The following is a 26,137-nucleotide window of genomic DNA, read 5'->3' as shown; positions in this document are numbered from 1 at the left end:
AGGAAAAAACATATTGGAACCTAAAGCAGTCAAAGAAACAAGAACTTGACAGCTACAAAATCGATCAATTTCAGAGTATCTCATCAAGTGGAAGAACTTACAAGTTGAAGATTCCACATGGGAGGATGAGAATTTTATATAGAAGCATCCAGAACTACTCAAGCGTTGAGGACAACACTTTTTTGAAGGAGAGGGGCATGTTAGGTCCCTATAATACCAGTGATTCCCCCATTACTATTGTTGTTGTACTCCTTATTGTTATTGTTGTGCCCCTATTGTCCCCATATTGTTATTATTGTGCCTTTATATTATTATTGTTAGGTTAGCTTTGGTTATATTGTGACCCCTTAGACTCCTATATATAGAAAGGAGGTTTTGTCATTTGAATCATCTAAGAATTGTTCATTTGTGTAATGTAAAGGAGGTTGCCCCCTCGAAAAGGCTTATTTCTAAGAAATTGATCTAGCTTTTCTATCTTTTTGTGAGCTGGTTTCATAACAGAGTAGGTATCTAAAGACCTATAATACTATAGCCATTTAGAAGTATTCTGAAGCTCGTAAAAGGGTAATGATGACAAATTATATTAATTAAAGATTCACTACCTAAAATGGAAAATTTTAGAAAAATCATGAGGTGGAGCATAACATCCTACCATATTAGGGGATTTTTGAGGTCTAAATTGGGCCTCCTAAGGAAATTATAAAATAATAATCGAAATAATAAAATAAGATTAGATTACATCATCAAATTTTAGAGGGAAAAAAGACAAAACTATTTTTTCAACTCATATTTTAAACTTATCTCCATATGGGTTACTAAAATTTTGAGCGGAAACACTTGTTGGATGCAGAATTTGATTCCTCATCCAAGGAGTACTCATGTTGCATACTTTCGATGGACCATGCTACATGAAAATGAGAAATACATGAAAAAAATGATTGCAATCACATTTTTTTCAAGTATTTCACATTTTTTGTGTAGTAAGGTCCATCGAAAGTATGCAACATGAGTACTCCTTGGATGAGGAATTAAATTTTGCATCCAATGAGTACTCCCGCCCAAAATTTGAGTAAAAACTTAGGGAGATAAGTTGAAAAAGTAGTTTTATTATTTTATTATTTTTTAATCTTTGTACTTTTTTACTCCAAAAATGGTGAATTATCCCCCATGGTTGACATCATCATCTTGAATCCTATTGGTTCTTATAAAGTTTATTTTGGTTGTACAATTTTCTTAGGAGACCCATTTTAGACCTCAAAAATCCCCTAATAAAGTACCTTTAAAATAACATCATTTCCTTAAATATATGCATTAAATCAAAATTTTGAGGCATGCATTGCACATCTAAGGAAATGGAGAAAAGAAAAGGTTGAGGCTTCCTCAAGCCACTTGGGGTAGTTTTCTAGAAAAGAGGACTCAAGTAAGCAAAGCGGTTAGACCACTAAGTAGGAAAAAAGGAAAATTTGCTTTAGGAACCCAACAAGTATGAAAGGGAAATGAATAGTCAACCAAATGTATCGAGATGACAAATTTCTCCTCTCATTTATCTTTTCTATAAAAAAATGACTTGAAATTGTAATTTTCTTTTTGCCTATACATCTTCATAGAACTATTTATGAAATGTTAATGCATTGAGAGGTCATTGTTGACTTATCTATTTAGAGATGGACTTCAGTCCTAACATGTGTGGTATGTGGAACTTTTTTCATTAATTTACTAGGTTTCAGAATGGTATAAGAAATCATGTTTACTACTTTGATGCCACGCTATAATTAAAACACATTATTGCTATGTACACTTTATATGCGAAATTGTTGTTCTAATAACACTCTATAATGTACCCCACTAACTCCATGCTAGCCCACACTATCATAAATTGATTTTGAACATCTAAATTTCAAATTATTTAAGTAATTTGGTAATACAGCTCGTAATTTCCATAAAATTATGATTTTGATACCATTTCATGATTATGCCTTACATATGCACCAAAATGCATGCCAAACAAAATACATTACCATGCATAATTAAAGCATAATTACTAGATATAATGCAACATATTCATAACAATAACAATAACCCTTATGAATAAAAATGATCTGTAATTAGACAGATTGACCATACACAAGAGTGAAACACTTATCTTCCATAAAAAGCACAATTGGCTATCTCTCAGCCTTAGGCTTTGCTATTCCAGGTCTCTTAACAACAGACCACCGAGAGCTAGGGCTATGATACCACAAGGGAAAACTCTAGCTCTGTTGTCAACCCAAAAACCCAATAATGCTTAGGTTGGTCACTCAATGCATTGTCCCAATCATTAGTTCTCTTTTACCCCTCATCCCACACAATCCAAGAGGGGATCTCCCTTATCTTCCATCACAATCCATTATGAACTTGATTCCCTCTACCAAGACTTCAATGTAGGCTAGTTAGAAAAATCTCTATACCAGAACACTAGGGATGCTTCTTTGACAGTGTTACACTATTTTTAGATGCAATGAAGCTCTCTATGATGTTTCTCTTACTCAATTTAGATAAGCATACAAATTTGGTAGCTTGGTATGGAAGATAAATGAATGGGGGAATGTGCAAGAATGATCCTTAACTCATCAAAATCCCACACTTTCATGTGCATGACTTTGTTTTGACACTTGGCACTCTCTTAACTACTTCCCCACTACTTGGCACAAATCTTGATGTTTACCTCCTTTACATAATTTGAGGTATATGTATTTTGGGTTATAATATTATAATGATTAGTATTTGCTTTACACCCACCCTCGTGCTGCCCATATTATTTTCTATATTTCTATAACACAATAAGCAATGCATTTTATTAATAATATGATTCACATTACATACATTACATACATTGGCCCTTGGCCATATCATCCGACTCACTAGCCTATATGAATAATATGTACAAATACATCACAAAATCAAGGGTATTACATTCCCTTCCCCTTTATTTTTGCATTGTCGTTGATGCACACACTATATGAGTGTCACACACATATTTACAATATATATACAACAAAAAATTCAAAACAATTGAGGCTATGCTTCCCTCATAACATCTTCTAGTTCCAAAGATTCCTTTTTAGGGTTGTAACTGCTCCACTGGACCTTTACTAGGCCTATGAATTTATTCTAGAGCTCCTTGACTTTCTAATCCAACATGCACACAAGATGGATTTGAAAGTCCCCTTTTAGCTCCAGTTGGATCATATTCCAATCAATAACATGGCTAGAGTCATGTACATGCCTTTTTAATAATGAAACATGAAAGACATTATGCAAATGCATATATGCAGGTAATGCAAGTTCATTTGCAACTAGCCCAATTATGCTAAGTATCTCAAATGGTCCACAAAATTGGTGGCTAACTTGTTGCAACTTCCCAATTTTAGTAAGCTTTTGGTTTCACGTTCAAAAAATACATGTTCATCCACTTGATTCTCTGGCTACTCTATCATTGTTTGCATAACTCTTTTTCTTTTCACATGTTTCCCTCAAATTCTATTTAATTTTCATTACTTGTTCTTCCATTCCTTGATCATCTCTATCCCAAGCACCACTTTTTCCATTGGATGAGCCCAATTAACTGTGTATTACATTTCCTACTATACAGTGCCTCAAGTGGGCTCATTTTTAATGACACCTAATACCCATTATTGTAAACAAATTCAACCAAGTGCAAAATAATTTTCCCATTTTGATAGTATGCCCATTACATACATCCTGAGCATATCTTTAATAATACAATTAATACTTTTTCTTTCCGATCTGTTTGTGGATGATAGGCTGTACTGAGATTAAAGTAGGTGTCCAAAGCCTTGAATAAACCCTTCCAAAAATTTGAGAAAAATTGTAATCTTTATTTGACACAATAACTTTGGACACTCCATATAATCTGACCGCTTCTTTTATATAAATGTATGCTACGTTGACTGCCTTATGATTCATTTTAACTAGAATAAAATGAGTTGTTTTAGCTAGCTTGTCCACCACGTCCATGATGGAGTCATGTTGCTTCATTGTTCTAGGTAATTTGATGATGAAATCAATGGTAACTATATCCCATTTCCACTTTGGAATGGGAAATGGTTGTATTAAACAAACTAGATGTCCATGCTCAACCTTATTTTTTGGCATTCCATACATTTAGAAATATGAGTAGTTACCTCTTTATTTAATCCTGACCAATAACATTGACTCTTGATGGCTACAAGAGTCTTTTAATAACCCAGATGCCTTGCATAAGGAACATCACACATTTCCTTTGAAATTAAAATTTTCAACTATTATGAATTTGATACATATATTTTACCTCTATACATGAGGATTCCATCTACATTCAACTCAAATTTTTATTCTTTGGTTATAAATTTCATTGATGTATCTCATCTTTCAATTGCACATATTGTTAATTTGATTTTTAAGCTTGTGTTGTACATGCTTATGGTTGTACCACACATATCATGTATTATTCTGTTGAGTGCATCAATTACCTTGTTTTCCTTCCCTTTAATGTGTTTGATTTTAAAATCCTACTTAGCCAAAAATTCCAACCATCTAATTTTCTTAGCATTTAAATTTGGTTGTTTAAATAAATATTTCAAACCTCTTTTCCATGAGGTAACATCTCCACATTTTTTAAGCATGCCCTATGGTTTCCGAGTCCAAGTCATGAGTGGCACAATTTTTCATGCATGTTCACTTTTTTAAAACAATGAAGAATGAAAGTTAAATATGCAGAGATATGCATTATCAAAATTTTTTTCTACTTTTTCATAGCTACCCCTTCAAACTTTTGGTTTTGTCTAAAGTGCACTTTTATCATCCATGAGCACTCATTGCTTTCGACTTTAGTGATCATTGGATTTTTCAACTTTCATTAATGTAAAGTCCACATTGTCAATCAATGGTTGATGGGGAAACTAAATTTTGAGAAACACTTCTCATTGGTGTCGAAAGTGAATTTTATTGCTAATGAAAGTATTTGGAACATGTTGTTGACATTAAAGAACTTAGTTTGACGAAAGCCAAAATACAAGAATTTTTGGATTTTCTTGAGACAAGTGTTACAATATCTTTTCCCACACTTTCTTAGGGATGCATTTATTAGCCTTGTCATCATATCCCTTTCCCCATTAAAAACTTATTTTCGCCCAAAGAATCTTTTAAAAAAAAGTTTTGAGTTCAGATATGTACTTATTACTCTAGCGTTGCACATATGCACATGACTCTTTCAAAAACAAATCACATCTAGAGCTAGTTTCCCCAAAGAAACTAGTGTATGCCTTCAAAATGCATTAAAAAATTAAATGTGAGCATAATAGTGTGTTTTGGAGTAGAATTTACATGTTGGATAGAACTACACCTTTTGTAGCCTATACACTATTAGGTCCCTATAATACTAGTGTATTCCCTTATTATTATTATCATTGTACCCCTTATTGTTATTGCTGTGCTCATGTGGACCCCATTGTTATTATTGTGCCCCATAGAAGCCCACTATTGTTATTGTTGTGCCCTTACATTATTATTGTTATGTCGGCTTTGATTATATTGTGACCCTTAGACCCCTATATATAGAAAGGAGGTCTTGTCATTTGTATCATACAAGAATTGTTCAATTGTGTAATGTAAAAGAGGTTACCCCCTCAAAGAGGCTACATTTTAAGTCATTTATATATCTATTTCTTCTATTTTGTGAGTTGGTTGCATAACAATTGGTATCAGAGGCTTTGGATTCTAGAGTTTTGCTACTTCAAATAGGTCATCGTGAAATTTTCACTATCTTTGTTTATACGCAGACTCAGAACCTGAAATTAAAACCCATTTGAGAATAAATTGTGATGAAATGCGTGACCAAATTTAAGATCTTGTCTCGTTATATTTTAGGAGATGTGAACTGAGGAAGTTAGGGTTTTTGCAGGCTCCCCAATTGGATCTTAAACATGTTACCTTGGGAAAATCGTCATAACTTTCTCTCTAAGAATTTGATTCAAATTTCATAAAACGTGACAGAAATCAAACATACGATAGTTTGGTGGGTATCATTTTCAGAATCTAAGGTCGAAACAATGACACGTGGCATGTCGTACAAGTTCGCTCTACTGAACTAGTCTATAATTAGGTCATCATGGGAGATTGGGCATAACTCTGTCTTTGGGAATCCAACTACGATCAAAATTGTGGGGTTGGAAAGAAGAATCATAGGTCTATCAGAGGCCGAAATTTTAGAACTTGGAGATCCGAAATTACAGAGTTACATGCATTTCAAGATCGAGCTCATACAAAGTGGAAAAACAAAGGTGTGTAGTTTTTTTTTTTTACTTTGCATAAGCCTTGTTTGAGAAAGTAGTTCGAAGTGATTTAAAGGGCTTTATGAAGCATAATTATCATTCATTGATGACCTGGAGAAATAAAATGGAAACACCTAGTAAGCAACCCGAAATCTCTACTATGACACATGAAGAAGAGGAAGAAATGCAACATGATATATCAAAATTATGAGACCAAGTGCAACAAATTTCACTCTCACAAAAGTAACTGAAGCTAAGATGGATGGTTTAAAGAATGGAATGGAAGCTAATATGGATGGCATGGAAGCTAAGATGGATGGTATAGAAGCAAAACTTAAAGGCAACATGGAAGATTTGAAGATAGATTTGACAAAGTTGCTACAAGAAATGCTTACTAATGGCAAAAGGGTAGTAAAGGAAACTCATGATGAGAACAAAATAAATGTTAGTCATGATTTCATAGACTCTAACATTGGATTGAAGACCCACCATGTTCCAAAGATCGATATGAGGAATTTTGATGGCAAGGATCCCGTAACATGGATACTACAGATGGAGCAATATTTCGGTTTGCGTAATGTGCAAAGCACACAAAAAGTATGCATTGCAACTTTATATTTGGAACCCAATCAGTTTGTATGGCATCGATGGATTTTCTCTCGTAAAAAAATTGTCACTTGGGAAATTTTTATGGAAGAAATGATAACACATTATGAGGATACAAAAAGAAACACCTTTTTTAGCCAATTGATAAATATCAAACAAAAGGGTTCAATGGTGGAGCACATTGAGGACTTCCAAAAATTTAATATAAGGGTAAAAGATATTCCAGAGGAGTATAGGATTGATGTGTTCATAGGGACTTTAAAGGATAACATCCAACATGAGGTTTTCCCTTGGGAACTTGATTCATTGAAGAAGGCATTTAGGTTGGCAAGAAAAATTGAAAGCAAAATTATGGCAACAAGGAAGCCTACCACTCACAACTATAAAGATGGAAGTGTTGTTTCCCCTAGCCTTCCACAACCTACAAGGTTGACACCATAACAATTGGAAGAAAAAAGAGCAAAAGGGCTTTATTACAGTTGTGATAGAAAATACATTAAAGGTCATAAGTGTGCTGAGAAGAAATTATTTTACATAGATTGTGAAGAGGAGGAAGAAAAGGAACAAGAAACATCAAAAGAAGAAGATACACACTAGGAACAAACCCTAGAGAAAGAAGAAATGAATCCAACCATATCTTGTAATTCATTGGCCGGAATTACCACTCCTCAAACTATCAAGATAAAAGGACATATCAGAAGAAAAAGGTAATAGTGTTGATTGATTCGGGCAATACCCATAATTTTATTCATTGTAAGATAGCCAAGGAATTGAATTCCTTCCTATATCCAGCACCAGAGTGTTAAGTGATGGTTGCAAATTGAGGAACCATAAATTTATCTGGAAATTTCCATAATATCAAGCTATCCATGGGAGAATATGTGTTGAATAGTCCAATGATTTCCATTCCAATGGTTGGTGCTGATGTTGTACTAGGAGTCCAATGGTTACAATCTTTGGGTACAAAACTTTTTATTTTCAAGAACTTTTCTTGAAATTTTTTTTAGAAGGAAAGGAAGTTGAATTAAGGGGTATCAAAAGGAAATTGGGAAAGATAATAAGATCTAATGACATGACAAAGATTCTAAAGAAAGAACAACGAGGCATAATTGCACAATTATGTTTGCTAGAGGTTCCCACATTGGAATCATCTATTTCTCCAGATCTCCAAAAAGTATTGGACAATCATTCCAGAGTATTTGAGACTCCCAAAGGCCTCCCACCTATTCATGATCATGATCATGCTATTCGTTTGATTTCGGGAAGCGTTCCTCCAAACATCAAGCCTTACAGATATCCCTGTGCCTAAAAGAGTGAAATTGAACATATGGTTGCATAAATGCTAGAGGCTAGTATAATTGAACCTAGTCAAATTCCTTTCTCTACTCTAGTAGTATTGGTGCACAAAAAGGATGGATCATGGTGCATGTGTCCAGATTATAGGGAGCTCAACAAGCTCACTATTAAACACAAATTTTCCATTCTTGTCATTGATGAATTATTGGATGAATTGCATGGAGCAATTTACTTCACCAAGTTAGACCTTCGTTCAGGATATCATCAAATCAGAATGAAGACTGAAGACATTCCAAAAACAACATTTAAAACTCAGGAGGGTCATTATGAATTTTTGGTCATGCCTTCTGGCCTTACCAAAGCACCTTCTACATTTCAAGGTTTGATGAATTCCATTTTCAAACCCTTCCTTCAAAAATTTGTGTTAGTATTTTTTGATGGTATACTAATCTATAGCAAGTCTGGGTAGGATCATTTTCAACATGTTGACAGAGTGCTCAAACTATTGGAGGAGAAACAATTATATCCAAAAACCTCCAAATGTTTCTTTGGAGTACGAGAGGTGCAATAATTGGGTCATATTGTATCTCATGAAGGTGTTAAGGTAGACCCTAGAAAAATTAAAGCCATTAAGGAATGGAAATCCCCACATCCATAAAGCATATGCAAGGATTTCTCAGGTTGACAGAGTATTATCACAAGTTTGTTAAGAATTATGGGAGAATAACAACACCTCTAAAAATATTACTGAAGAAAGATGCATTTTCTTGGACTCTAGAAGCAACGAAGGCCTTTGAACATCTTAAAGAGGCAATGTGCCAAGCACCTGTCTTAGCTACGCCAAACTTCACAAAAACCTTTATTGTGGAATTTGATGCCTTGGGAAATGGAATTGGTGATGTTTTAATGCAAGAGGAAAGACCCTTTGCTTTCGAAAGTCGTCCAATCAAAGGAAAATATTTACACAAAGCTATTTATGAGAAGTAAATGTTGGCAATACTACATGCACTTAAGAAATGGTGACCCTACCTAATGGGAAGACACTTCAAGGTAAAAACAAATCATGATAGTCTTAAATACTTTTTAGAACAAAGATTATCTTCAGAAGAACAACAAAAATGGGTCACAAATATTTTGGGTTATGACTTTGAAATCATCTAAAAAAAAGGGAAGAAAAATGTTGTTGCAGATGCACTCTCAAGAAAGGATGAGGATGTGGAAGCATTGCTTTATGTCATTTCTATTATCCAACCAGATTGGATAAACGAAGCAAGGGATGAATGGAAGAATGACGAAGAAGTGTGGGCACTCATTCAAAAGTTGCAGCAAGATCCTATTACATTTGATACCTTTAGTTGGAAAAATGATTCGTTATGGTACAAAGATCGCTTATATCTCTATAAGAATTCCCGACTCAAACAAAGTATTCCTAGGGAATTACACACATCTCCCTTAGGAGGGCATTCAAGATTTTTAAACACTTAACACAGGGTTAAGAAGGAATATTTTTGGGATGAACTTAAATATGATATTCAAAAGTTTGTGGCGGAATGTTTGGTTTTCCAACAAAATAAAGTTGAGATAATTAAGACCCCAAGTCTATTACAACCTTTATCCATTCCAAGTCAATGTTGGGAGGAGGTTTTAATGGATTTTATCATAGGTTTACCCAAGTCCAAAGGAAAGAGTGTCATCATGGTGGTAGTTGATAGACTTACCAAGTATGCACACTTTTGTGCATTATATCATCCATTTAAATCCAGTACAGTTGCTACTGCATTTATGGAAACAATTCAAAAGCTACATGAAAACCCAAAGACTATTGTAAGTGACAGAGATCCTATTTTCACTGGAAATTTTTGGACAAAATTATTCTCTTGTCTGGGTACTTAGTTAGCTCATAGCTCATCTTATCATCCTCAATCTGATGGGAAAACTAAGATAGTGAACAAATGTTTGGAAGGATATCTCTGTTGCTTTGTATCTGATAAACAAACACAATGGGTCAAATTGTTGCCTCTTGCTCAATGGTGGTATAACACTTCCTTCCATACTGCAACAAAAATGATCCCATTTATGGCGCTTTATGGATATCATCCACCGTCCATCACATCATATTTAAGATAAAATTCTAAGGTTCAAGCAATGGAAGATCACATCGAGCATCAACAAAAAGTTCTCCAACTCCTAAAGGATAACTCACTTTGGCGCAGAATAGAATGAAACAACAGGCAAATCAACATCACAACGAAAGAAGTTTTGATGTAGGTGACTAGGTATTTCTACAAATATAACCATACAAACAAATGTCCCTCAAGCAAGCTAAGAAGGATAATAAATTATCACCGAAGTATTATGGTCCGTACAAGGTGTTCCAAAAGATTGGTACTATGGCATACAAATTGGAACTTCCTACATCTTCCTGAGTGCAGCCAGTTTTCCATGTTTCATGCTTAAAGAAGGTTATAGGTTACAAGCTCCCAGTTCAAACAATATTGCCAGAGCTTGACATGGAAGGAAAAATCATATTGGAACCTGAAGCAGTCACAGAAACAAGAACTCGATAACTGCAAAATTGATCAATTTCAGAGTATCTCATCAAGTGGAAGAACTTACCCATTGAAGATTCTACATGGGAGGATGAGAATTTTATACAAAATCATCTAGAACTACTCAAGCCTTGAGGATAACACTTTTTGAAGGAGAGGAGCATGTTAGGTCCCTACAATACTAATGTATTCCCTTATTATTATTGTCATTTTACCCCTTATTGTTATTTTTGTGCCCACGTGGTCCCCATATTGTTATTATTTTGCCCCATATAAGCCCACTATTGTTATTTTTGCCCCCTTACATTATTATGGTTATGTCAGCTCTGATTATATTGTGACCCTTAGACCCCTATATATAGAAAGGAGGTCTTGTCATTTGTATCGTCCAAGAATTCTTCATTTGTGTAATGTAAAGGAGGTTTCCCCCTCGAAGAGGCTACGTTTTAAGTCGTTGATCTATCTCTTTCTTCTATTTTGTGAGCTGGTTGCATAACATACACCAACATCCTTAAGCACTTTTTGAGAGTTTAAATTCATGCCAAGGGTGGAGGAGGAGATCATTCATGTCTAAATCTAGCAATATTATGCTGGAAAAATTCACTCCTTGATCTCAGTCTAAAATATTTATGCTTTTAAGCATTTCCCCCAATCATTTTCTTATTTCTTGATCTTATGGTATTGACCTTGAGATGATGGGCCTTTTCTCCCCCTTGGAGTTTCGAAGTAGAAAATTGTTGTAGGAGACCTTTAGTGGCACAAAGCAGAGGGACCTAGAGGATAGTCCCATGCAATGTCTACAACAAGTTCCAAGTGCATTCCAAGCATTGCATTTTTTTTCATTCTTTAATAAGAAACTCATTTGTTATGTCTCCATTTCAATGGTTATGCAATATAGTTTTTTTTTTTTTTGTTGTTAAGTGGTCTGAGTTCATTAGATATTACATCATGCTTGACCTGTGGCTTGAGAAACCGTGACCCAAGGGCATCTAAGCCATCAAAATCATCTGGGAATCACACTCGGCCTAGGCCACACCAACCCTTAACATGACTGGATTTTTGCCCATGGAGTTTTGAACCAGTGACCTTCACATAATGGAGTGAATTAATAGTACACCCCATCACCATCTATTCTATGCCCCGTGGGATATGCAATACGAATTATGATTTGACATTGATTTGAGGATTTATCTAACTTTATGCATTCAAGTATTCAATAACTATACTACTATCCATCTCTTTTTTACTATGTGAACACATGTATTAATGCGAGGATTGAAATATGGAGATCAAGCGAAGGGATCTACATCAAAATTTGTTTCTTTGGGTATGTTCGCCAACTCTTAGGCAATAATTTCTTAGGCTTTCTTGATAGTTTGGGTTGTGGATTCAAGTTTCTTTTCATTGCTCTATTGTGGTTCCAACTCTAGCCATAGGGAAGAAATTTCTCCAAACACAAAGGGGATAAGTTGAAAGGGACTCCTTGACATTGAAACCCATAAAAAATAATAAGAATATTTTATTTTAAGGATAAAAAAAAAATTAATGAAAAGTGGTACCTAAAATAATGAAAACTTTTTCTAAAGTTTGTTTTGGACCCAATACACCCTTAAGCTAGATCATCCATATTCTTGAGAAATATATGGATCCCATTTGAACTATAGAAATGTGAGTGTTCTAGCTTTTGTAATTGGGAGATATTTATAAGGAATAAGAGGGCCTTGCTTCTATGGTTGTTCCCCACCTTGGTGCTTCATAAATTTCTTGTCTCCTCTCTCTTATTTGTTTGATGCCTTCCATATAGGTTTAGATCGAATAGACCTTGGTTATATTTTCTTACAATTTTTTTTTTTGGCCTTTAGATCTATGCGTGTGATACATTAATGAGATTAGGTTAATCTTAGTCCCTAGACCATCCTATTGTTCATGTTTATTGCATATATTTACAGAAGAACAAGTACCAATTTTAGTATGCTCTTATTTGTGATGGTTTTCTGGCATTGTTTTATAAACATTTTTTTCCAACCTTGCCCCAAGAAGATGTCCAAAAGTTATAGGGTTTCTAAACAACATTGGAAATCGATACTTGTAAGAACACTCTACATATATCATGATTTATGGTGCCATAAAAGCACCTCATAAGTTTCCATCCTATGTGCCAAATAAGTTGGTTATTAAAGAGATTAGGTTTTAAATAGCTTTGCATGGATTCAATTCTTACCTAACCAAACACCGAAATAATTTGTGCCTAGGCTATGTACTATATATATGCACGCACATGCTAATGAATATTACTTGGGCCAATATGGAAGGATAAACTTTGAGACATACCACTTTAATTTATAAAGAGCTCAAATGCACGATCCCTTGGGGATTGTTGCTAAACCCAAATCATAGGTGATGATATATTTAAATTACTAGCATCGAGAGAATGAGGCTAGGAAACCTCACAAGAGAGCATTGAATTATGTAGGAATTTTGAATAATTTGCCATTAATTTCTAAGGAGAAAGAAAGAAAGAAGAAGAAAGAAGCTACAAGAACTACTATTGAGAGACAACCCTTTTTAAGAAAAAAGACAGTGGAAAGAAAGGAGAAGATTGAAGGCCTTGGAGAAGGCCAAGAAAAAATCTAAAGCCAAAAGAAGAGAATGAACACATCAAAATGTTGTTAAGAAAGAAGAATTGACAAAGAGAAGAGAAGTAGATGCTAAAACCATATTTAATTGGTAGCAAACAAGGTAGATGAGGAGGGGAAATCCAATGTTGATGTATAAGATAAGAAATTAGCAAGGAGATATGCTAAGGATAAGCTGGAAAGGAGAGAAAATTGAAGAATAGTTGATGAATAAAAATTTAAATAACATTGAAGCAAATGAAACTACATAAGGAGAAAATGAGCTAATGCAACAAACTAATGAAGACAACATAGGGTAACTAGAGTCAACACATATGGGAGAAGTTTTAACAACTGAAACCTTTGCTAATATTATTGGTTTAGGCTACAAGAGGTGATGATCATATTCCATCTACTATAGATGAAGTTCCCGATATAGAATTGTTTTCATTTGACAAATAAAAGAAGAAACTAATAAAACAAAAACATAAAGAAGAAAAATTAAGCTAGATTGTGAACTGATACTCACCTTTGAGGATATGGTGATGGACGCAAGAATGTTAACTTTAGATTCCTTTTCCTCTCTTAAGTTAGCCATAGTTTAAGAAAATATGCATAAAGTTGTGGGTGTATAAATGAAGACGAGGGAATATGCACTCAAAGTCACCCTATTGGAGAATCAAGTTAATTACTATTAATGCTGTTATGCTATTAACCTGCAAAATGATACCCAAATACAGAATATACAAAGAAAAGATACCCAGAACGCAGAATAGTAATGATTTTATTATTCAGAGAGTAATGTTCACTTGCCTCTTCGAGGGGGCAACCTCCAATAGAGCAGAGCTCGACTACAAAATAAGACATGATGCTCCTCGCAGGGAGTCTCTATCCTTTATATATGACTCATACATGCAATACCACGGGCCAATACCGTGGGTTTTATTAATACCATCTATCTAATACTACGGCCCATTTGCAACTAACTGTGGTTCCATCATTAATTGCGGATTAACCACTTACAATTATTAATATGGGCTTTATTGACTCTTGACTATGACGTGATCCCATTACATAAATAAGGGGGTTAGGGTGGGACCCTAACATGCCCTCCCCCTTAAGACTAGCCTTGTCCTCAAGGCTGAAGCTGTGGAAACTGCTGAAGAATAGTGGCTGGTTCCCAATTTGCATCTTCCGGAGAGGTGTCTTTCCATTTGACGAGGACTTCCTTAATCATGCAGCCGCGCAGTTGCTTGTCTCATGTGTCGAGGACCTGTTTGGGTTGAAGCCAGATGGGCCCTTCTTCATCCAATTCAGGTAGACTGGTCTGAATTTTGCAATTGTTCCCAATCACTTTCTTGAGGCATGAGACATGGAAAACTGGATGGATTTTTGCAGTAGGTGGCAAGGCCAACTTGTAGGCCACTTCTCCAATGCGCTGAAGTACTTGATATGGTCCGTAGAATTTGGGAGAAAGTTTCTGACACCCCTTGTCTTTGAGTGATGTTTGCTTATATGGTTGTAGCCGTAAAAAGACCTGATCCCCTTCTTGAAATTTGTGCTCTGAGCGATGCTGGTCTACCTGTTGCTTCATGCGGTTCTGAGCTTGATGAAGATTCTCTCGAAGATGGGCGAGCATGGTTGCGCGGTGTTGTAGGAGTTGATCCACTGCTTGTACTTTTGAGAATCCCTTGAGATACGAAGTAGGTGAAGGCGGGAGTTGACCATATACTGCTTCATAGGGAGTCATTTTGGTGGTGGCATGATAGTTGGTGTTATACCACCATTCAGCCAGAGGTAACCACTGTACCCAAAGGTGTTGCTTTTCTGAAGCGAAACACCTAAGGTAGGTTTCTAGACATTTGTTGATGGCTTCAGTTTGACCATCTGTTTGCGGATGATAGGAAGTACTGAGTTTTAGTTGAGTGCCTTGTATTCTGAAGAGTTCCTGCCAAAAATTACTGGTGAAGATCGGGTCGTGGTCGGACACAATAGAAGTGGGCATGCCATGCAATTTGAAGATCTGATCCATGAAAGATTGAGCAACCAAAGTTGGTGTAAACGAGTCGGGTAGGGTGCAGAAATGAGCATACTTTGACAGTCGGTCCACAACCACCATGATGACTGACTTGTTCCCTGACTTTGGAAGACCTGTAATGAAATCCATAGAAACCTCCGTCCAAATTGATGCCGGAATGGGCAATGGTTGTAATGTGCCTGGTGTGTTGACGGTTTCCCCTTTGTGGCGTTGACAGACATCGCATTTTGCTATGAAAGTAAGGATGTCCTTTTTCATGCCTGTCCAAAAAAATGATCTTCTGGTGCGAGCATACATCTTCTGAAAGCTCGAATGTCCTGCAATGGGAGATGAGTGCAATTCTGCCAAAATGCGACTATTGAGGGTGGATGTTGGTGATATTATGACTCTGTCCTTGTAGCGAAGAATATCATCCTGCCACGAGTAGCCTTTGGTGGAATTTGGATCTACCTGCAATTGAGAAATGAGTTGGGAGAGCCTGGGGTGTGAAAACCATTCCCTGCGAGCCTCTTCAATCCATTCTGGAATGGGGAGGGAAATTGCTAGCCGAGTACTTTCCTCCTCAAATTGGCGAGATAATGCATCTGCTACACTATTGTCTTTCCCTTTCTTGTAAATGATCTCATAATCATATCCCAGCATTTTGGCTAGCCATTTATTTTGTTGTGGGGAGGATAGGTGTTGCTCCAAAAAATATTTAAGACTGTGATGATCTGTGTGGATTTGGAAACGTCACCCCAATAAGTAAGGTCGCCAGGTCTCGACTGCATGTAAGATGGCCATCATTTCCTTCTCGTAGGTAGATTGGCCCAGATTCCTCCCACTGTGTTGTTGGCTTGTGAAGGCCAACGGTCGCCCTTCCTGCATTAAGACCGCCCCAATACCTGTACCCGAAGCATCACATTCAATGACAAAAGATTTGGTGAAGTCAGGTAGTGCTAAGACTGGAGTGGAACACATGGCATTTTTTAGAGCTGTAAAGGCATGTTGTGCTTCCTCATTCCAGAAGAATGAATTTTTCTTTAGGAATTGGGTGAGGGGCTTCGCTATGTGACCATAGTTGCGGACAAATTTACGATAATAGCCTGTGAGACCCAAAAATCCTCTCAAGCTCTTCAAGGTCTTAGGTTGAGGCCATTCCTGCATTGCCTGGATCTTTTTGGGGTCCACCTTGACACCTTCACGCCCCACAATGTGGCCCAAATACTCTACTTCTGCCATGCCAAACGAACACTTGGACATCTTGACAAATAATTTATGCTTGCGGAGCAGTTGCAAGAGTAGATCTACATGCTGAAGATGTGCGGCCCAAGTGCAACTATAGATGAGGATGTCATCGAAGAAGACAAGGAAAAATTTCCTGAGATATGGTTTGAGAATGTGGTTCATAAGGCTCTGAAAAGTAGAGGGGGCATTACAAAGACCAAATGGCATGACCAGGAATTCATAATGGCCTTCATGAGTTCTGAAAGCAGTCTTGGGGATGTCGACTTCCTTCATGCGAATTTGGTGGTAGCCTGAGCGAAGATCCAGCTTAGTGAAGAATTGGGCCCCATTGAGTTCATCTAGAAAATCATCAACCACTGGGATGGGAAATTTATCTTTGACTGTCAACTTATTGAGGGCCCTGAAGTCGGGACACATCCGCCACTCCCCATCTTTCTTGAGCACCATGATCAATGGGGATGAATAAGGACTAATTCTGGGACGAATGACACTTGCTTCCAAAAGTTCCTTGATGATTTTTTCTATTTCATTCTTTTCGGTGAACGGATATCTGTATGGGCGCACATTTGGGGGTTGGGCCCCTGGAACCAAGGTGATGCTATGATCATGTTCCCCTCGCGAGGGTGGAAGCTCATGAGGCTTGTCAAAGACTGACAAATGGTTATTTAAAATCTGTTGCATCTCAGGATGAATTGGCAGAGGCTTGGTTTCGACTGCTTGGATGGCATTAAATTGAGCTACAACTCCATGATTTCCCTTTTTTAACATTTTTTCCATCCTATGCGAGCTGATGATAGAGGGGGCTCCCGCCAAGAGTCCACGGAGGGTATGTGTGTAGTTGTTCTACTTAAAACTCATATATAACTCCTGGAAATCCATTGTGATTGGCCCAAGAGTGCGGAGCCATTCAGCGCTGAGGACAATGTCGCAACCCCCCATGTGTATGGCAAACATGTGGGTTTTCAACTGATAATCCCCCATTTGAAGTTTGACATTTTCACAGCGGCCTTCACATTTCATTGTGCCTCCATCCGCAATTTGAACTTGGAAGTTAGAAATTGCTCGTACAAAACAATGCACTGCTTCTGCGACTTTTTGATGGATGAAATTATGTGTACTTCCACTATCAATCAAGACTACTACTGGGCGATGTTTAATAAAACCTCTGATTTTGAGAGTTTGAGGGGAAGAAATTCTTGCCAAAGCATGCAACGAAATAACTAGTTCGTCAGAGAATTGTCCTTTTGGTTGTCTTCTTCTAGCAGCTCATGTTCCTCCAGTGGTGGATCTTCCTCTGTTGAGCTGTAGTCAGTGGCATCAATTTGAAAAAATTTGGGCTCCTTGAATTTATGACCTGGGGAGTATTTTTCATCACAGTAGTAACATAGGCCTTGCTTTCTTCTTTCGGCCATTTCCGCAGGTGACACCTTTTGGACCTTAAGTGTTTGAGTCGTGTTGTGAGCCTGTGGGGGGTGACCTTTAGCGGAGAAATTTGGGTGACTGTATTGGGCTGCTAATGCACGTTCCACGTTACGAGCTACCTTGCAAGCCTCCGTCCATGTGGGAGGGTGGTGCAGTAGGACTTGGGCTTTGATAGCTTCTTTAAGACCGCTGATAAAACATTCCATGTAGAACACATCTGAGAGACCCCAAGTGCGGAAGGCTAAGGCTTCAAAAGCTGTAATATATTCATCCACTGTACCAGTATGTCGGAGCTTAGTAAGACGACCCAAAAAAGATGATTCCTGGTCAAAGCGGTCTTGAAGATCTTTGGTGAATTTGGTCCAAGTCCTAAAAGGTCCAGTGCAACGTTGATGCCATTCCCACCATTGCCACCTTTCATTGTCCAAGTACATGCTCCCCAACATAAGCTGCGTCGCATCATCGAAGATGTGATTTAGTTTGAAATACTGCTCCATTTGTGCTATCCATGGCGACGGGTGAGAACTGTCAAATTTATGCATATCCAACTTGGGAGGTCGCTGACTGGGTTGTTGGTGGGTGTGCTAGACGTGAGGAGAGTGGCTAGACTCACCCTCATTGTGTTCATTGCCATTATACGCCTCCTCATGGGCTTGCTCCTTGCCCTTCGGGACTATTTTCTCGACCATGCTACATAGTCTGCTAAGCTGAATGTGGAGGGATTGCACTGATTCTTCAAGTTTGTCCATCCTTTCATTGGCCATCGCTTGAGCTCTAGTTTCTACCATACACCAACCTGATTTTTTTGAAAATTGGGAACGCCTAAAAAATTTTCACTAAGAAGTGAATGGTACCTCCATGCTCAGCTCGTCATCCTGATTCTGATGGGCTAGATCACCAATAAGCGCCCCGAAAGATCTCAGACTCGTTTTTTTTTTTAAAACTCCTAACGGAGTTTTACTCCTTCCTTATCAATACTGCAGTGGCCAAATCCTCAAAATGTCAATGCGGCCAAAAGTCCTGCGAAAATTATACCCCGGTATAGGAACCCTTCACAACGACTCCGATCTAGTGGATCTGAGAGATCTGAATGGCGGATCTGATAGCTTTGGGCGGCGGAACAGACTGCTTCTGCGGATCTAATGGATCTAATAGATCAGAATGGCTGATCTGCGAACTCGAGACTGCGAGACTGATGTCTGCTGCTGCTGCACTCCTTTGCACAAGCGGATATGGAAGAGATGATGTGTGATCCCTCGATAGAAAAGGGAACTATGGTCTTGAGGAGTGTCAAGTGCTACATATCGCAATATACATAAGGGTTTGGCAGTAGTACTTGACCCAATGTTTCAGGGCTCTAACTAAGGAGGATCGACCGTACCCTTAGCCGTACAACCCGACTACCCTATCGTACGGGCGAGTAATCTCTCCGAGTGCTGTTCTCGGTGTACTGTAGCTGCAAGACGGCCGGCGGTTTATCTATGGCGAGGTTTCAAGGGAGCCTAGGGGGCTTCCGATATACCCAGAGGGTACGTGGAAGACAGTCCGTGCGCGGTTCTGTCTAATACACCACTACTCGAAGGGGTACCCACAGGGGTTAGAAGGGAGTCCAATAGATGTGACCACCTCTTGTATTTCCTGTGTGCATGCCTCCCCAAATCCGCAGGTTTATGCGCTCAACGACAGATCCCGTGGTTTAAAGACGTCGGAAGACGTCTCTAGCCAATTTTTTTTTTTGCTAAGAATGGAGATCCCACCGGCCCTGGAAAGTGCTCTGATACCACTTGTTATGCTCTTAACCTGCAAAATGATACCCAAATACAGAATATGCAAAGAAAAGATACCCAGAACACAGAATAGAACTGATTTTATTATTCAGAGAGTAATGTTCACTTGCCTCTTCGAGGGGGCAACCTCCAATAGAGCAAAGCTCGACTACAAAATAAGACACGATGCTCCTCGCAGGGAGTCTCTATCCTTTATATATGACTCATACATGCAATACCATGGGCCAATACCGTGGGTTTTATTAATACCATCTATCTAATACTACGGCCCATTTGCAACTAACTGTGGTTCCATCATTAATTGCAGATTAACCACTTACAATTATTAATATGGGCTTTATTGACTCTTGACTATGACATGATCCCATTACATAAATAAGGGGTTTAGGGTGGGACCCTAACAAATGCAATAGGTATTGACCTACAAATTTTGCTAATTATGCTTTCATAATACAAGATGAATTGAATTTAGTGAGAACTTTATGACAAATCCAAACATGTGTATGCCTATGTAAAGGCATTTCTAGTGTCATAACTAATATCCAAAACATGGAAGCTTGATTATCAACAAGCTCAATTTTAATATAATGAGGTTAAAGACTGATAGAATTCTTTCGAGGAAGTTCTCACAAGGATTACTATTTTCACAAGTGGATTATTCTAAGAGATGGATTTTGGTTTGAAAAACTAGAAATAAACAACTTACAAATGAAGCAACGCATAGGCCTATAGGGACATGGATGATCCAGGAATAGAGGGATGGTACCTTCCATCAGCACTACCATAGACCTTATATAGACATTACAGATTAACTAGCTCTGAAGGAGCCTATCTATACTATTTTGTTTATATAATTTTTATTTATGCATAATGTTACCAGACATATATATGACAATTTAAATACTCTCTACGTAGAGATTTTTGAAGCTATAGTGACAGTGCAGTGTCTCCCTGCACGTAGTACACCATATTTTGATTCTACAAACTTGAAAGGCTAAATGCCTCACATACAACATATGATTTTGCGTCTACAAAATGTAATTTTATTTGATTAATGAAAATTACGCCTTTTCTAAAGGGAAAAAAATAAACAACTTACAATGCCCCTAACAGAGTCTTTCATGGAGTAACATATGTTGCCCTATTATTGTAGGTCACAAAGAATATGGACGATACTTTCCATATACCATGCTTTGAGCTAAATGATACTTTCTTCCCACATGAGTAGGTATCTAAAGACCAATAAGACTGTAGCCATTTAGAAGTATTCTGAAGCTCGTAAAAGGGTAATGATGAAAAATTATATTAATTAAAGATTCACTACCCAAAATGGAAAATTTTAGAAAAATCATGAGGTGGAGCATGTCATCCTACAAAGCTCCTTCCAAACAACATCATTTCCTTAAATAGATACATTAAATCAGAATTTTGAGGCATGCATTGCAAATTTAAGGTAACAAAGAAAAGAAAAGGTTGAGGCTTCCTTAGGCCACTTGGGGTAGTTTTCTAGAAAAGAGGACTTAAGTAAGCAAAGCGGTTAGACCACTAAGTAGGAGAAAAGAAAAATTGTTTTAGGAACCCAACAAATAGGAAAAAGAAATGAATAGTCAACCAAATGTATCAAGATGACAAATTTCTCCTCTCATTTATCTTTTCTATAGAAAAAATGACTTGAAATTGTAAAAAAAAATTTGCCTATACATCTTCATAAAACTTTTTATGAAATGTTAATGAATTGAGAGGTCATTGTTGACTAATCTATTTAGAAATGGACTTCAGTCCTAACATGTGTGGTATGTGAAACCTTTTTCACTAGTTCACTAGGTTTTAGAATAGTATAAGAAATCGTGTTTACGGTGGAGATTTTTCTCACTTATGAGCAATTTGTCTTGTGTTGTTTATGTCACAAATTGTTTTTCTATAGACTTTAAGAATAACACTATAATTTACTAATCATTATTAAAATTTTCAATAAATTATACAACTCATTATACAAATCATTACTTTTATTTTCTTAACTATTTTTTTTATTAAAAATGTAAAACAATGTTATATTTAATTCTATATTTACCATATTTATTTTGTAAATTATATTAGGCATAATTTTACGTATTAAATTAACTACATATTATTTATTCCATTAAAAAAATAAAGCACCTAAATGATAAATCAATTTGCAATGGATAAAATCAACAAAACCATCCAAAAGTTGTCAAACTATAAACATGACAAATACCCCTATTCTAAGCAATATAGGGTCTAATCGATACCTTATAATCCTTACTTGTTACATAGGATCATCTAACTCTATTAACATAATGCTAAAATAAACTTGCTTCAATTCTTAATTTCTTATATGCTATTTTTTTATTAAGTAACACATTTTCGCTAGCTTGCATGTGCTTATGTTAGGGTTTTGAATTACATAAGATAGAATGTTGATATAAGTATTTAACATCTGCAAATTAAGAAGTTAAAATAATGTGTATGCATTTGAGTTGTTTTATAATAAGTTTTTATAATTTAATTTTTAAGTTAAGAGGTAATTTATAATTTAATATAGAGATTAGATGTGATATTGTCATGAAATAATAATAATAATAATAATAATAATAATAATAATAATAATAATAATAATAATAATAATAATAATAATAATAATAATAATAATAATAATAATAATAATAATAATAATAATAATAATAATAATAATAATAATAATAATAATAATAATAATAATAATAATAATAATAATAATAATAGTTAATTTGTTGTATTGTAATTTTATTTATATTTATTTATATTCATATCACATCAAAATAAATTTAAATATTGGTTATTCATATTTGTAACTATGATATTTCAAAATTTTATCTTTAAATTTAATTAATAAATAGAATTTAGGACATTTCTATATACAAAAATGTAGAAAATATGTAAAATATAAATAGTAATTAAAAAATAAGATCCATTTTATTATATAAATTAAAATAATTTCATATTTAAATTTAATTAATAAAACATATGAAAACTCAATACTTACATTAAACTATTTTTCGAAAGGTTTTTTTCTATATATTCAACATTATACATATCACATTAACAAATTATAGAACATCTCAAAGGAAAATGCAAAATGCATATGTATATAACTATATGTATTATTAAAGTTTTAAGAAAATTAAAATAAGAATATTTCTATATATAGAGATGTGAATTTATATATCTAATAAATAGTATTATTAAGAATTAATAGAGTTTTATCTTAATTCTAGATTTACCAAATAACAATAAAAATCAAATTGCTTTATGTGTAATTTTTTGTGTATTTTTTTTTTTTAAATTCTGTATAGAATTTTTTTTTACATCTTAAAATATTTGATTCTCCTATATACTTAATAAATCAAATTCCCATAAATACTTAATAAGTTCAAGATTAATATATATATATATATATATATATATATATATATATATATATATATATATTAATTTTAAAAAATCTTAAAAATAATTGGAAAAAAAAAACATAATTTTCAATGCATTTAAAAAAATTGTGACATATACTTCTAGAAGCTTTAAAAGTAAATTGCAAATAAGTCATAATATCAATCAAAGAGGAAACATGAGCCATATAATGAAATGAGCAAATAAAAAGTTGCATGTATTTCGTCAAACAATATCACGAGTGCTTAATTTGACAATATCATTTATGTGAAAGCTTATGGTTTTGTAATTATGAAGCAAAATGGTTATTCACATTTTCTAATTTCAAAGGGAGGAACTATAATAGATTGGTAGGTTAATCACTAACTTTGATGCGTGATAAACTGAGAGTTGTTTTACGGCTGAATTCACGATATTACAAACCGATTAAAATTTTTTCAAAACAAAATGATATCCTTAAAATTTAAAATAATAATCGTATGAAAGACAAATAATTTTAAAAATAAAAAATAAAAAATAAAGCTAAAAAATAATCACTGTGTAAGGTGTTCTCTCTAAAATAAATTTTGTTTTCTGGTCTGTGTCATTATTTTGCACCATTAGATGATATGTTAGACGATTAAGCCATGTTCAATCGTTCGATTATGCTAAGGTAGTTGCAACTCTCTAACCCCCTGACCAGCACAAATTTGATCTTCCATAACAGTTTTGGCTTTGCTTCTAGTTTCAACTTTGCGTCATCAATTGAAGGTTGGGAAACACTATGAGCTCTCTATCACAATACTTGGACCACAATTCTTTTGATTTGTTGAAATCCAAATTGCAGTCAATAGCAAAAACTCTCAGTGAAAGACGTCAGGCAGTTTTGAAGTAGTGAAAGACGCCATGCAGTTTTGATGGAGATAAAATGACCAATAGTAACACAACCAATTCTGATGGCAAGTTTTATATTTTGGAGAATTCCTTTCTTAAGAAAATGGCAGCGAGATAAAATGTTTGCTACAACAACGATGCAGAGCAATTTAGGCGAAAAAATAATATTTTACTTTAACTGTTATTTCAGAGAAACGAAATGCGGACCTTTTTGCTTTAAACTTCTTCAATCAATATCTTCGTTCAGGGCATTGATGGTAATTTTTCTTTATTTTATTTCCTAATTTCTTCTTTCTTTAAAATTCCTTTCTTGCTTCAAGGTTTGATTTAAAAAAATTAATATGTAAATGCTTATTCCAACCTGCAAACCAACCAAACAAAAGGCCGATCTTTCACTTTAAGAAGTGAAGTGCATTTCAGGTATTTCAACCAAACAAAAGGATGATATTTCACTTTAACTGTCTCAAATCAGTATGTTTGTACCTAGTGTTGGTGGTAGTTAAATTCTTCTCAAAACGTCGTTTCTTGCTTCAAGCATTGTTTCAATAAAATTAATACAAAAATTTTAATGCTTTGTATTTTCAGAAATTAATACATGTACTGTTGGTGTACTCCTAGTTGGATGAACAGTCTGATAAATTTTCTTTATATGTTTTATGAATATAATGCTAAATGAATGATCTGTTATTTTTATTTTATTTTATTTAGGATTTCCATGTCTGGTGAATGATTATTTTCCTTAATAGGTTTTATAAACTAAATAAATACAGTCATATGAACTCCTGTCAGATCACAGAAGGGATTTTATCAGGAAAGACCAAACTTATGCAGGGAATTAGAATGAAGTCGTTCCTTTATTTATCTACGTTGTCTTTATGCCACAGGTGACAAAGCGAGGAGTCAAGTTTACTATTTGTATTGGTCATACTTGTGATTGTAGGTCCAACTGATCCTCACCAATTTAGACCTATGATTAATTTCGTAATGTATAACAATAGATCAACCCACCAATCAGTGAATGCTTAGGTCAGATAGGTTTCAGCGTAAAAACTTTGGTCGCTTCTTTGTAGCTCTGAACATTGGGACCAAAATCACATCGTAGATCGAGCTTCGTTTAGTACATTACAACATATCAAACCTCTGAAAACATTCAGTGAAGAGGATGTTGAAATCTATTGAACGATCACATTGAGCATAACATCCACCTCTTTCACAAGAAAATTCCAAATAGTTGGTTATTGATGAGCCCATGTGGATGATGCTAGGGTGGTTAAGATCGACCATTACTCAAAAATACGTACTTATTTTTAATTTTAATAAGAGTTGAGAATTCAAACCGTAAAAAAAAATCACTAAAAATATCTCTGCATAAATGAAATCATGATAAATAAAAAAATATCTATGCATAAATGAAATCATGATAAATAAAAACAGTAGTAATTTATGTGATTAAAAAAAGGAAAGTTATTTTTGTTTGAATTTGGTCATTATTTAAACCATAAGAGTGTTTAAATCATTTTTAAATTGTGGAAATGGATTTATCACCATAAAAAATTATGGGGCACCCAAAATCTCTATATTTCACAAAATTTCTATGAGATTCTGCTCCTTGGTCTAACATTTGTATCTGACAAATGTAAATCCCTAGCATAGCTTGACAAAATTGATAGGTTTCTATGCCAAAATTGATAGGTTTTGTAAATTGGAATAAGGAAAATGAATGTACAGTGCCAGAAATATTTTTACTTTATCATTGGGGACAGATTGTAAAGAAAATGGGTTCCTAGATTTCACACATCATGCATGTTTCTCTGGGTTGTAGTGTAGAAGTAGATCCTTAGAATATGGTGATGGGTTTGTCTGCTTTGAAAAGGCAGTAGTATACCATGAGGATTGAGGGCCTATCTCTATTGAAAATAAGACCATGTTTTTTGATATGATCGGCTGCAAGGCATGGAAATTA

Source organism: Pinus tabuliformis, chromosome 3_1 (genome assembly GCF_031772625.1).
Source record: "Pinus tabuliformis cultivar Carrire ecotype Pingquan chromosome 3_1, CPIR1, whole genome shotgun sequence".
Taxonomy (NCBI): Eukaryota; Viridiplantae; Streptophyta; class Pinopsida; order Pinales; family Pinaceae; genus Pinus; species Pinus tabuliformis.
The sequence above is the reverse complement of the archived record's forward strand: the minus strand, read 5'-3'. Positions refer to the sequence as shown.